The 14528-nt window shown below is 38.3% G+C and overlaps 1 protein-coding gene and 1 long non-coding RNA gene across 4 annotated transcripts in view; one reads left to right on the plus strand and one right to left on the minus strand.

The window, feature by feature from the left end:
- The window catches only part of CTNNA2 (catenin alpha 2), a 1291223-nt gene that overhangs the window by 5308 nt on the left and 1271387 nt on the right, over window positions 1–14528 (plus strand). The gene's annotated exons all lie outside the window — the stretch shown is intronic.
- Window positions 635–2724, minus strand: LOC145547326 (uncharacterized). The gene is made up of 2 exons (XR_014083737.1): window positions 2618–2724; window positions 635–986 (listed from the first exon to the last, which is right to left on the minus strand). It is a non-coding gene; the product is annotated as an uncharacterized LOC145547326 (long non-coding RNA).

Raw genomic sequence — 14528 nt, forward strand, 5'->3', positions numbered from 1 at the left:
TTTCATGGCACCTTGATATTTCACAACTCAAGCCATGAACTCCAATGGGGGTATGTCAGTTCTGCAACAGCTACTCAGAAACCACAGTAATTACATAAAAGACCAGAGAATCTGATATTTGTACCAGAGCAAGTGGGCAAAACTCAGATCTGTCTCCATCAACTTTTGAGTTGGGTATTTATTTTGTAAGTAGAGAGCAAGAGGGCAAGAGGGCTCAGAAATGATGGATGGAAAGAAAGTGTAAATTTCATGTTAGTTTTTGGAGGTCTCTGCCCAGCAGGTTCATCTATCCTTTTTGCCTCTTTACTGCTTCTTCACTGGTGGCATGTGTAATTTCCGAGGTGGGGAAGCCGATTTTCTTATGTAACATGGGATCAGCTTGAGACATCTAAAGCTCACTAGCAGTCATTCTAGTCTCTAGTGTGCCTGTGGGAGGGACTGTCAGAAAGTTTTTTCCGAATCTATTTCTCTGGTACATTGCAAAGCAGTCTTGATGTTCTCTGTGTATCATTTTATTTCTTACTGTTTCTTTGTATCTATCTAATTTCTACCTATGGTTCTTGAGCTTTAAGATAACAGGGTATGGTTCATTCTCTTCTGATTTTGTGATTAGACAACATTTTGGTGAGAAGAATACAGTCTTAAAATTTTATCTTTAATTCATAGGGCTTGAGTTCAGTTCAGTCAGTTCAGTCCAGTCGCTCAGTCATGTCTGACTCTTTGTGACCCATGGACTGCAGCATGCCAGGCTTCACTGTCCATCACCAACTCCCGGACCCTACTCAAACTCATGTCCATCGTGTTGGTGATGCCATCCAACCATCTCATCCTCTGTCGTCCCCTTCTCCTCCTGCCCTCAATCTTTCCCAGCATCAGGGTCTTTTCCAGTGAATCCGTTCTTCGCAGCAGGTGGCCAAAGTATTGGAGTTTCAGCTTCAGCATCTGTCCTTCCAATGAATAATCAGGACTGATTTCTTTAGGATTGACTGGTTGGATTGAGGCAGTTGTCAAATATTATTAATGCATCTTTTAGTAAGAAGGTAGAAATGTCCCTTAACTACCTCATAAAGAGCTAATTGCCCTCAACTATTTCTTAGAAAAGGTGTCCCATAACTCTTGAGAGTTTACCAGTTGTCCCCAGTATTTTTCTTTAGACATTGATACCCGCCAGAGTAATTTCACAAAATGTGCTTCCGTTTTCCTTCTTAAATGCAGAAATGGCATAAAGAAGTATATACAGAACTCATTGGGAAAAAAAAAAGTGTCATCATCTAAATTTATCCCTCTATTCAGTTATGTTTTCTATGCATTTTTAAAATCACACTTATCTAACATGAATTCATTCAGCAGGTATTTTTTTGAATATCTTCTCCATGCAGAGCATGGGGCTAGAAAGTACAATTTTATCACAAAACTGAATCAGGAATCAGGACACCTGGGTTTTTCCTTCAGATTTTCAACTGATTGACTAAGTGAAGTGAAGTGAACGTCTCCCAGTCGTGTCTGACTCTTTGTGACCCCATGGACTGTACCCTGCTAGGCTCCTCTGTCCATGGGTTTCTACAGGCAAGAATATTGGAGTGGGTACCTATTTCCTTCTCCAGGGGACCTTCCCGACCTAGGTTTTGAACCCAAGTCTTCTGCATTGCAGGCAGATTCTTCACTGTGTGACTAAAGAAACTTGAAACCCTCCAAGGCGTATTAATTTAATCTGTACCTTTTTTAAGTGACTTGGAATGAACATGACGATATAGAGTGTCTTCTAGCTATAAAATTCTGTAATTCCGCATGTGAATTTCCCTTAAAATTTCAAGGCATAATGATTTATTTCTTATTGTGTCCTATTTGTTTTTTTATTTTCTTTTGAAATATATACTGCTGCTGCATGAGAAAAATCTTTACCTTCAGTGTCATATGCTTTCCCTTTCCCAAGGAAACTGCAAATTTAGGTTCATAGAGTCTCTGAGCCAAGGGAGAACTTTCTTAACCTCTCCATCTTTCCTTTTCTCTCCTTTTAAAAAAAAATCCTTCCTGGGCTGGAGATACACATCAGTTGCTACCTCCAGATAGGGACTAGCCTAGTATATGTTTGGCTTGTTGGAGTAATGCCACTGTCTTTGAAACACTATATGAGTTTAATGAGTTTAGAGTTAATGAGTTTAGAATTAGGAAATATTTATAAAAGTAGTTATATACTCTAAGGTTAATATTTTTGCCTTGGGCACAAGCAAAATTTTTCTTATCCCTTAAACCTTATCCCATAGGACTGTTTGGTTGTCTGTCATTCAACCAATCCAGCTCCATTAAATTTTTTTATGATCAAATTTGTTGAGATATAGTTTATATATAAGAAGTGCATCCATTTAAATTACTGTTGTGTATTGATAAACATACCTGTGTAATCACCACTGCAATTAAGATATAGAATATTTCCATTGCCCTAAAAATGCCCTTCTGCTTGATCTGCTTTCTGTCTCTATAGACTAGTTCCAAAAGTGAATATAGATTGAATCATAGAATATGTACTCATTTGTGTCTCCTCCTTTCAATGAGTATAATGTGTTTGAGATTTGTCTGTGGTTAGACTTCCCAGATGGCACAATGGTAAAGAACCTACCTGCCAGTGCAGGAGTTACAGGAGACATGGGTTCGATCCCTGGGTCAGGAAGATCCCCTGGAGGAAGGCATGGCAACCTACTCCAGTATTCTTGCCTGGGAAATCCCATGGACAGAGGAGTCTGGTGGGCTACAGTCCATGATGTCACAAAGAGCTGGACATGAGTGAGCACAAAAAAGGAGAGTTTAGAGTTTATAAACTTCTAGAAGAAATTACAGGAGAAACTCTTTGTGATTTGGGGTTAGATAAAGATGAGTTAGATAAAGTAGGTCCCAAAAGCATTAATAATAAAGTTAAAGGAAAAAGATAAACTAGACTGTATCAAAATTAAAAAAAAAAACAACTTTTATTCTTCAAAAGACTCCAGATTTGCTAGACCTATGTATCTCTATTTCTCTCTATATATTTGAAAATGGAGTAGTTGTTCTGATTGTATATGGAACATTTACATCTCAGTAAGACAAACCAACCAAAACAAAATATCTGAAGAAATATTTCATAAAAAGATATATGAATGAGCAGTAAGCATACGAAGACGTGATTGTCTGTTGTTCACTCAAATAATAAAATATAAAAGCCACAATACGCTACCACTGTACAAACACTAGAATGGCTAAATTTAACGATACTGACAATATCAAGTTTTGGAGAGGATCTTAAGCAAATGAAGCCCTCTTACCTTGGTGGGATGTAACACTTTAGGAAACATTTTCTTCCTACTGTTAAAAATAGTCTTACCGTACAACCACTCCCAGATGAAAGGAAAACCTGCACAAAGACATTTACATGAAAATTAATAGCAGCGTTACTCATAATAGCTTCAAACTAAAAACAACCCAAATATCCAACCAATCCCTATGTTAAAGTTACGTTTTTGAAGTAGAAAACAAAGCTGCTGAGATATGCCCTTTACTTATCTGTAACCTGGCATGCAGAGGAAAGGGAATGCATTCAAAAGAATTTGTAAAAATGATAAGAAATGCTGAGGATGGGTGGCTCCAGTGGCAGACCTTAGGTCAGTATCCCCTCTCTGCTCTTCTCCCTGACCCCTCTGCATCTAGACTTCATCCTTAGCTTTGGTGTTGTCTTGGCTGCTGCAGTTTTGAGCACACCATCATGCAGTAGTGATGTCTCCCAGAAAAAAAAGAGGAAACTTTTGCCAGAAGTCCTCCCTTATCTCTGATCACACTGGCCAGCACTGGATCCCCAGTCAAGCTAGCTGTAGGGGCTGAGATGGGTCAGCTTTCCATGAAGCTCCTGGCTGTGGGGAGGAGGTAAAGAGGATGGCTGAGCTAAATGGAAGTTCAGTTAAGAAAAGGAAATGAACAGTTGGGTCAGCAAGCAACAGTGTTTGTTTCAAGTTGATTTAGAGGCCTGCCATGGTGTTGTCAGTCTTGTGGGAAAGAGATTGAAGCAGAAAACAAGGACTGTAGTCACAGCTTGTTATTGTGGGTATGTACATAGAAACAGGTGACAGAGGTACCCCAGGAAAAGAGGAAGGGAGAAATTTAGATCCTAGATCACAGCTTGAACCGGAGGGGGAGGGAGTCTAGATCCAAGGGAATTGTGCATAGTGGGCAAGCATACAAATGATGTCAGGCAGAGCCAGGCACACTGGGGCCCGGGGAGTTGGGACAGGAGGCAAAAGTCAGTGCTGGCAGTAGTCTGGAATCCAGGCAGGCAAACTCGATTGCAGTTTGCCCATCTGTGAAATCAGGACCTCAGGCAAGAAGATTTTCATGTTTTGCTTGTTAAGGCAGAAGCTATAACAGTAATTATTCTTTTTTTAAGTTGTCAGCCACTTTAGATTCTAACTGTGTCAAGGAGAGGAACCATACCTTTGCTTTTTCTAATACTTCCCTGTTACAGGCCTGGGCCCCCATTGGTTTCTTGATAAATGCTAGCCGATCATATTAAGTCTGCAAACTCATTCTGCCTTTGAACAAATCAGACAAGTTTCTGGTTCAACAAATGTTGCAGTCATTCATCAGATATTTTCTTACAAATTATTCAAAATGCTGTTTTGGGGGGCATAGCCCTGGCTCTATATATGAGTAAGAATAGTATTAATGCTTGATCTCCATAAGTTGACAATCTAGTAAAGGTGAAAAGTGCCTGAGTGGTTTAAATGACAGAGTATAATACAGTGTGTATTGCAGTGTGGTACTGACTTCTCAGGGGCATGGATCAAATGTCTAGGCAGACCACAAATTGGAAACATTACTTTAGCAAAGGATGGGGCAGAGATGGGGAAGGAGACGACCTTATGTTAGTACTTATCAGTTCAGTCCTGCCTTGGTCTGGGAACTGGGGCAGGGCTGAGCCAGCAGGAAGATAGGATCAATGAGCACAGCAGTGGGAGAAGTGAAGTCACAACCAGGAGAACTGAAGCAGGGATGCTGCTAACTGCTAAGTAGGCAGCTGACAAGTGGGACTGAAATGAATGGCAGAGGCTGGGAGTAGAGAAATATTTTGGCATTATCTGTATAAAGGTATCTCAAGAATGCAATAATAGAAAACACACTATTTCAGAAAGAACACATTTTGTCTTTGACCCTTCGACAATACATGCCCATTGTAGAACGTCTAGAAAGCAACCAGAAAAAGAAACTTGAGAATAAAAATTATTGCTGCCCAACTATTCACTGAACATTGAGTGAATTTTGAGCTTTTTCCCCTTTGAGTGTATCTGAGTTTGGTGGGGGACTTGTTAAAGCAAAGCTGAGATACACTTTTGTGTCCTATTTTTTTAAACTAAACATACCAAAGCACTTACTGGGATAATAAAAAAATCTTCCTCTATGTTAATTTCTATATAATGTTACATTGGTTGGAATTTAAGTTTCTAGTTTTTGGCTGTCTACAGAGATGAAATGTTTCATCAATCTACTTTCAACTGTGGGCTGTGTTATGGGCAGGAAGTTGACTTTGGTGGCCCCATGGGAGTGCCTCAAATATATAGATGGTCAATATCTTTGGACCATATATATATATACACACATATATATAATCAATATAATATATATTATGCATTATATATATACATGTATATAATCAATATAATATATATTATGCATAATATATAATACTTAAGTGATAGCATGGTTATATACATCATTTTTGATTCACATACACCTTAGCTGGTAGCATGAATTATCACTGTTATTTTTTCACTGCTGCCTGTTTTTTTTATAGTGTGATTATACCATGGTTTATTTAATCTGTATGTTTTCATAGACTGTTTGTTCCTGTTATTTTCCTTTGTGCCTTTTATTTTACTTTTATTTCAAACTTTGCTGTGCTGAATATTCTTGTGTCACTTTCTTACCCACATACATATTTTTGAAGGGTAGCTTGATACCTGTTAATTTTGGGTCATGAGATATGTAGATTCTAGATTTTAATAGTTGATGCCTAATTGCTCTTCAAATTAGTTGTACTGATTTATATTCCATAAGTAGATATGAAAGCGCATATTTCCTTGTTTTTCTAATAAAACATGAAAGTTTTAAACTTGGAAAATGTACCACTGGTAAGTAAACATGGTATTATTACTGAAAGGTATGTGGGGTCTAGCTGTTCGCTTCTCAAAAGCCAATAAAAAGCCAGGTTAGTGGAAAGAAAAGTTTGCTTTGGACTTCCCTGGTGGCTCAGATGGTAAAGAATCTGCCTACAGTACTGGAGACCCAAGTTCACTCCCTGGGTTGGGAAGATGTCCGGGAAAAGGGAATGGCAACCCAGTACAGTACACTTGCCTGGAGAATTCCATGGATGGAGGAGTTTGGTGGGCTGCAGTCCATGGGGTCACAGAGAGTCGGACATGGCTAAATGACACACACATACAAACACACACGCACAAACAATGATTGCTTCACTTCAGATGATGTCTGCTCTCTCTTCAAGCTGCCAGCATCTGAAATAAAGCAAACTTTCCTTTCCACCAGCCTGGGCTGTTTATTGGCTCTTGAGTGGTGAGCAGCCAGACCCCACATGCCTTTTGGTAACAGTATCCTTGTCATAGAGCTTATTTCTCTGGTTTTTAGAAAGGTTGATTATCTTTCCTTTTTTGTGTGTATGTGCCTAATGGCCAGGTTTGCCTCTGTTCTGATAGTGTGTTCATATTTCTGCACATGTTTTTCTGGTGGGTTATTTATCTTATTTTAAATTATAGGACTTTTTTATTCTCTGGGTATAAAAAAATTTGTTGTTGTTATACTGTTATAACTGCTATTGATAGGAGTATACTGTGATATCCAGTAAGTGATAGTTTTCCTTTTTCCAAAGTTCCTTATCTATTTTTGTACCTTTCCTTCAGAAGACTATGATAACCGGGTTATCAAATTCATAAATAACACATTTGGTATTTTAATTTGTATTGTACTTAAGATAATTTGAGGGAGGAGTAACAATTTTCTAATTCATAGTCTTCCTATTGCCATGTCTCTCCATTTATTAAGGCCTTTTTTTTTTGGTGCCCTTTAGTATTATAAATTGTTTTCTTCCTAGTAGAAAGTCTTTCTCATTTCATCCTAAGTTTATTACTGTCTTGTTTGTAGTTTCTTCTGCTGTTAGGAAAAGGTTTACTTTTCTTTTACATTTCCTAAAAAGATATTGCTGATATAGAAAGTATTCCTTTTGATTTTTGTATTTGGTTTTAAACCGAGTCACTTTGTTGAAATATTTTATTCTAAAAATTTGTTTTTTTCCTGTGCTTTTCTTACTGGTTTGTATGACCTCTTTGTATGATATAACAATTCATGGTTCAATCAATATATATATACATATGAAAAGAATAGTACTCATTTTTTTCTTAGTTTTTATCTATTTCTTAATTAAAAAAAATTTCTTTGAGCCGTGCCACACAGCATGTGGATCTTAGTTCCCTGACAGGAATCAAGCCCGCACCCCCTGCAGTGGAAGTTCAGAGTCTTAACCACTGGACCACCAAAGAAGTTCTTAGTTTTTTTCTAATTTAAGTAAAATATTTTTTTTTCTGTTTGATGTATGAATGGTTCATTCTTCATATATGAAATACAGTATACCATAGTCTAAACACACCTTTTTGTTTTTAAAATTGTTCTCAATATTTCTTTCTTCCAGAGTAAGCCAAATATATTATTATATATATACCAATATCAGTAGTTATTTATTTATTTGACTGTGCCAGGTCTTACTTGTGGCATGCAGGATCTTCAATCTTCCTTTTGGCATGCAGGATCTTTAGTTGTGGCATGTGGACTCTTAGCTAAGGCATGTGGGGTCTATTCTCCTGACCAGGGATTGAACCTGGGCCCCCTGCATTGGCAGGTGTGTCTTAGCCACTGAAGCACCAGAGAAGTGCCAATATCAGTATGTGTTGAGCCTTTCTCTACATACACAGGGTATGCATAGATTTCTTGTACTCACTTCCAGATATTCACTCAGTGCATTTCTAGGCCTATATGAACATTTTCCTATGTGACCCTTCAGGCCTGAGTTTTGTCTTCTCTCGATCTTGGACTGAGTTGATTGAACAGTGTTCTGAATACAGTATTAACATGCTTATGATAATGCTTGTGGTATTAAACTTTAAAAATTTATCTAAATGACTTTATTATTTAGCTATTTAATACTTGAAGTATTATGTTGTCATCACTTTCATATTGAAGCTGTTGTAAGACATACTCTTTCCATCTTACAGACAGCATTGTTTTTTAGAAATGCGTAAATCCTGACACTGGCCAGTTCAGCACCACTAAGAAACTTTGGAAGTCTTCAGTTCCTGCCAAGAATTAAATTTTTGGCACTAGATCTTCCTTTTCAAACTTCGGAGGATGCTTAACTTTAGTCATATTCATGATCTTTTATCATGGGAAATTATTATTTTGAATGGAAACCCTTCACTGATTCTGCAGATTGAGAATATGGGCAAATTGCCTTGACTTGTAATTATTCATCTGGTCTAGGCTTTATGCATACATACCAGTATTGATTTGTCATTAATGAACCCATCACCTTAAGATCCTGTGATCCATACTAACATACTGTAATAGATGATATAAATTTACTATTGAAAACTGGAAATTTTTTCATTGTAGTATGTTGAGTGTGGATGTAAAATTAGTAGCAAGTGGCAAGTAATGATTCATAGGGTTGTAAGATATTTGCATTAATGCTGAATCACTAAATCTAGTTCTCAAAAATGTGGTTAACTTTATAATAGTTCTGTATTTCCTTAAGAATTACACAAATAAGTATAAGTTACAAAGTAATCAATATAAACTTGAATAAAAATATCCACGAGCAGCATATATGTATTTTCTGTTGTAGTCTGCTTAAAGAATTTGAGATAGATCTGTATATCTGAGGAAATTTTCTTAATGTCTGGCTGCCAGTGAAAGGAAGTTTGTTGCCATTGCTATTATGAATAGCTGACCTCCTAAGTCCAGATATATTACATTTTATTTTTGCTTGCCTAACTTGTAGTTGCAGAATTGCTCTTAACAATAACAAGTTATTGTACAAAAGTAAATACTCATTTTGAGTATTTATTTAAAATATTCATATCAAAAATTTATAAATATATGACATCATAAAAGTTTTATTAGATAGAACATTAACTTTGAACAGATTTGATTTCTATTCTTATTATAATTGTAAAACAACCTATACTGTTACAGTTTAGCTTTTCATTCAAGAAAGTGAAAATATCTAATAGTATAAAAATATCAAACACTTACATACTGAAAATCACCCCCTAATATTGAAAGAAATTGAGGCAGTTCTAAAGATATCCACGTTCACAGTTAAGAAAACTTAATATTGTTAAGATGGTAGTATTCCTCCAATTAATCTACAGAGTCAGTGCTATTGCTGTCAGAATCCCAGCTGCCTTTTTTTTTCTGAAATTGACAAACAAATCCTAAAATTCATGCGGAATCAAGAATGCCAAGTACAGTTCTTAAAAAGAAGAACAAAATTTGAGGATTCAATTTCTCCATTTCAAAACGTACTATAATACTACTAATCAAGATTGAGTGGTGGTGGTGTTGGTCTAGACATGTAGATCTATGGAATAGAATTGAGCAGCTATAAATAATCTCATATATTTATAACCAATTTATTTTTCAACAAGAGTGAAAAGACAATTGGGAGAAAAGTAGTCTTTTCAACAGTTGATTCTGTGACAACTGAATTGTTGTTGTTGTTCAGTTGCCCAGTCATGTCCGACTCTTTGCGACCTCATGGACTGCAGCACACCAGGCCTCTCTGTCCCTCACCAATTCCCAAAGTTTGCCCAAGTTTACGTTCATTGTATCAATGATGCCATCCAGCCATCTCATCCTTTGATTTCCTCTTTTCCTTCTGCACTCAATCTTTCTAGCATCAGGCACTTTTCCAATGAGTTTGCTGTTCATTTCAGGTAACAAAAATACTGGAATTTCAGCTTCAGCATCAGTCCTTCCAATGAGTATTCAGGGTTGATTTCCCTTAACTGGTTTGATCTCCTTGCTGTCCAAGGGACTCTCAGGAGTCTTCTTCAGCACCACAGTTTGAAGGCATCAATTCTTCCGTGCTCTGCTGTCTTCATGGTCCAGCTCTCACAACCATATGTGACCACTGGGAAGACCGTAGCCTGGGCTGTATGGAGCTTTGTCCCCAGAGTAATGTCTCTGCTTTTCAGCACACTGTCTAGGTTTGTCATAGCTTTTCTGCCAAGATGCAAACATCTTCTGATTTCATGGCTGTAGTCACTGTCCACAGTGATTTTAGAGCCTAAGAAGAGGAAATCTCACTAACTTTCACCTTTTCTCCCTCTATTTGCCATGAAGTAATGGGACCAGGTGCCAAGGTCTTAGTTTTTTTAGTATTCAGTTTTAAGCCAACTCTTTCACTCTCCTGCTTCACCCTCATTGAGAGGCTCTTTAGTTCCTCTTTGTTTGCCAGTAGAGTGATATCATCTGCGTATCTGAGGTTGTTGATGTTTCTCCAAACTATCTTGATTCTGGCTTGTAACTCTTCCAGCCCGGCATTTCTCATGATGTGCTCAGCATATAGATTAAACACACAGGGTGACAACAGACAGTCCTGTCATACTCCTTTCTCAATCTTGAACTAACCAGTTGTTCCATACAGGGTTCTAAGTGTTGCTCCTTGACCCGTGTAAGATTTCTCAGGAGATAGGTAAGATGGTCTGGTATTCCTAACTCTTTAAGAGCTTTCCACAGTTTATCATGATTCATACTGTCAAAGGCGTTCGTGTAGTCAATGAGACAGGGGTAGATGTTTTCTTGGAATTCCCTATCTTTTTTTGTGATCTAGTGAATGTTGGCATTTTGATCTCTGGTTCCTCTTTCTTTGGCTTCTCAGGTAGTGGTAAAGAACCTGCCTGCCAATGCAGGAGACATAAGAGATGTGAGTTCGATCCCTGTGTTGGGAAGATCCCCTGGGGGAGGGCATGACAACCCACTCCAGTATTCTTGCCTGGAGAATCCCATGGACAGAGGAGCCTGGCAGGCTACAGTCCATAGGGTCGCAAAGAGTCGGACACGACTGAAGTGACTTAGCACACATGCACATGGACATCTGGAAGTTCTTGGTTCACGTAATGCTGAAGCCTAGCATGCAAGATTTTAAGCATGACCTTACTAGCATGGGAGAGGAGTGCAATTGTCCAATGGTTAGCACATTCTGTAGTACAACACTTCTGGGGAATCGGGATGAGGATTGACCTTTTCCAGTCCTGTGGCCATTGCTGGGTCTTCCAGATTTGCTGACATACTGAATGCAACACCTTGATGGCATCATCCATTAGGGTTTTGATTAGCTCTACTGGAATTCTGTAGCATCCACTAGCTTTATTAACAGCAGTGTTTCCTAAGGCCCACTTGATTTTGCTCCTAAGAATGTCTGCCTCTAGGTTGCTGACCACACCATTGTAGTAATCTGGTTCATTTGGATCTTTTTTATACATTTCTTTTGTGTGTTCTTTGCATCTCTTCTTGATTTCTTCAGTGTCTGCTAGGTCTCTACTGTTTGTATTCTTTATTGTGCCCATCTTTGGGCAAAGTGTTCCCTTGATATCTTCAATTTTCCTGAAGAGATCTCTAGTCTTTCCTCATCTGTTGTTTTCTTTTAGTTTTATACACTGTTCATTGAAGAAGGCCTTCTTGTCTCTCAGTGTTGTTCTTTGGAAATCTGTGTTTAGCTGGATATACGTTTCCCTTTCTCCCTTGCTTTTCACTTCTTATCTTCCTTTAGCTATTTGTAAGGCGTCCTCAGATGACCACTTTGCCTTCTTGCTTTTCTTTTTCTTTGGGATGGTTTTGTTTGCTGCCTCCTGTACAATGTTACGGACCTCCGTCCATAGTTCTTCAGGCATACTGTTTACAAGTTCTAATCCTTTCATCTATTCATTACCTTCACTACATATTCATAGGGGATTTGATTTAAGCTGTACCTGTATGGCCTAGTGGTTTTCCCCACTTTCTTTAGTTTAAGCCTGAATTTTGCTATAAGAAGCTGAAGATCTGAGTCACAGTCACTACAGGTCTTGTTTTTGCTGACTATATACAGCTTTTCCATCTTCAGCTACAAAGAATGTAATCAATTTAATTTTGATATTGGCCATTGGATGATGTTTGTGTGTAAATTCATCTCTTGTGTTGTTGAAAAAGGGTATTTGCCATGACCAAGGCATTCTCTTGGCAGAATTCAGTTAGCCTTTGCTCTGTTTCATTTTGTTCTCCAAGGCCAGACTTGCCTGTTACTCCCGGTATCTCTTGACTTCCTACTTTTGCATTCCAAACCTCAGTGATGAATAGAACATCTCTTTTTGGTGTTAGTTCTAGGAGGTCTTGTAGGTCTTCATACTGATCACCTTCAGCTTCTTCAGCACTGGTGGTAGGGGCATAGACTTGGATTACTGTGATGTTGAATGGCTTGCCTGGGAAACTAGCCAAGATCATTCTGTCATTTTTGAGGTTGCACCCAAGTATTGCATTTCGGACTCTTTTGTTGGTTATGAGGGCTACTCCATTTCTTCTATGGGATTCTTGCCCACAATAGTAGATCCAATGGTCATCTGAATTAAATTTGCCCATTCCAGTCCATTTTAGTTCACTGATTCCTAAAATGTCGATGTTTATTCTTACCACCCCTTTCTTGACCACATCTAATTTACCTTGACTCATGGACTTAACATTCCAGGTTCCTATGCAACATTTTTCTTTGCAGCATTGGATTTTACTTTGATCACCAGACATATCCACAGCTGGGCGTCATTTCTGTTTTGGCCCAGTTGCTTCATTCTTTCTGGGGCTGTTAGTAGTTCTCCTCCCCAGTAGTATACTGGACACCTTTAGACCTGGGGGGCTCATCTTTCAGTGTCATGCCTTTTTGTCCTAAACTGAATATTTGCAGGCAGAAGGATGAAACTGGACCCCATCTCAGCCTATATAGAAAGCATAGCTTCAAATATATCATAGATCTTTATAAAACTCTTGGAAGAAAAACTGATGTAAATCATGATGACCTTGGATCAAGCAATGGATTCTTAGATATGACACCAAAGAGAAAAACAGAGATAAATTGAATTTCATCAAAATTGAAAACTTTTGTGCTTCAGAAGACACCATCAAGTAAGTGAAATGACAGTCAACAGAATGGGAGAAAATGTTTGTAATCATGTATCTGATGAGAAAGTGTATACTATAGTAAGAAATATTATAATTTAATTGTAAAACGACAAATGCCTTGTTTGTCCTGGGAGAAGGATTAGAATAGATATTTTTCTAAAGAATATATACAGACAGTAAATAAGCACATGAAAAGATACTCAGCATCATTAATCACTAGGTAAATGCTAATATAAAACATAATGAGATGGCTATACATGCCCACTGCTGCTACTGCTAAGTTGCTTCAGTCATGTCCGACTCTGTGTGAACCTATAGACAGCAGCCCACCAGGCTCCTCTGTCCCTGGGATTCTCCAGGCAAGAATGCTGGAGTGGGCTGCAATTTCCTTCTCCAATGCATGAAAGTGAAAAGTGAAAGTGAAGTCGCTCAGTCGTGTCTGACTCTTAGTGACCCCATGGACTGTAGCCTATCAGGCTCCTCCATCCATGAGATTCTCCAGGCAAGAATACTGGAGTGGGTTGCCATTTTCTTCTCCAACATACCCACTAGGCTGGTTGTAATAAAAAAGAGGGACCTGTCAAACGTTGGTGGGGGTGTAGAGAAATTGGGATCCTCATAGATAGCTGTGGGATTGTAAAATGGGGCAGCCTGTTTGGGAAACAGTTTGGTACTTCCTCAAGAACAGAGTTGCCTGTGATCCAACAATTCAACTCCTAGGTTTACACCCAAGAGAAGTGAAGACATCAGTTTACACAAAGCCCTGTATGCCATCATTTGTAGCAGTGTTATTTGTTGTAGCCAAAAAGTGAAACTAACTGATGACCATTAGTTGAAGAACAGATAAACAATGTGATATATCCACCTCTGTGTTAGTCGCTCAGTTGTGTCTGACTCTGTGATGCTATTGACTGCAGCCCTCCAGGCTCCTTTGTCCATGTAATTATCCAGGCAAGAATGCTGGAGTGTGTAGTCATTCCCTTCTCCTCTCCAGGGGATCTTCCCGACCCAGGGGTCAAACCTGGGTCTCCTGTATTGCAGGCAGATTTTTTACTGTCTGAGCCACCATACTTTGGGGTAATATTCAGTCATAAACAGGAATAAGTACCAACACATGTGAAAACATGAATAACCTTGAAATCATTTTATTAAAGAAGTGAAAGAAGCCAGGAATAAAATGTTTGATTCTTTTTAAATAAAATGCTCAGAATATGCAAATTTATAAGGACAGAAAATAGCATAGTGGTTACCAGGGTTGGGGAGAGGAGAATGGTGAGTGAATATGAATGGGTATG

This window comes from Giraffa tippelskirchi, chromosome 4 (genome assembly GCF_054371585.1).
Source record: "Giraffa tippelskirchi isolate mGirTip1 chromosome 4, T2T-mGirTip1v1.2.pri, whole genome shotgun sequence".
In the NCBI taxonomy this organism is placed as follows: Eukaryota; Metazoa; Chordata; class Mammalia; order Artiodactyla; family Giraffidae; genus Giraffa; species Giraffa tippelskirchi.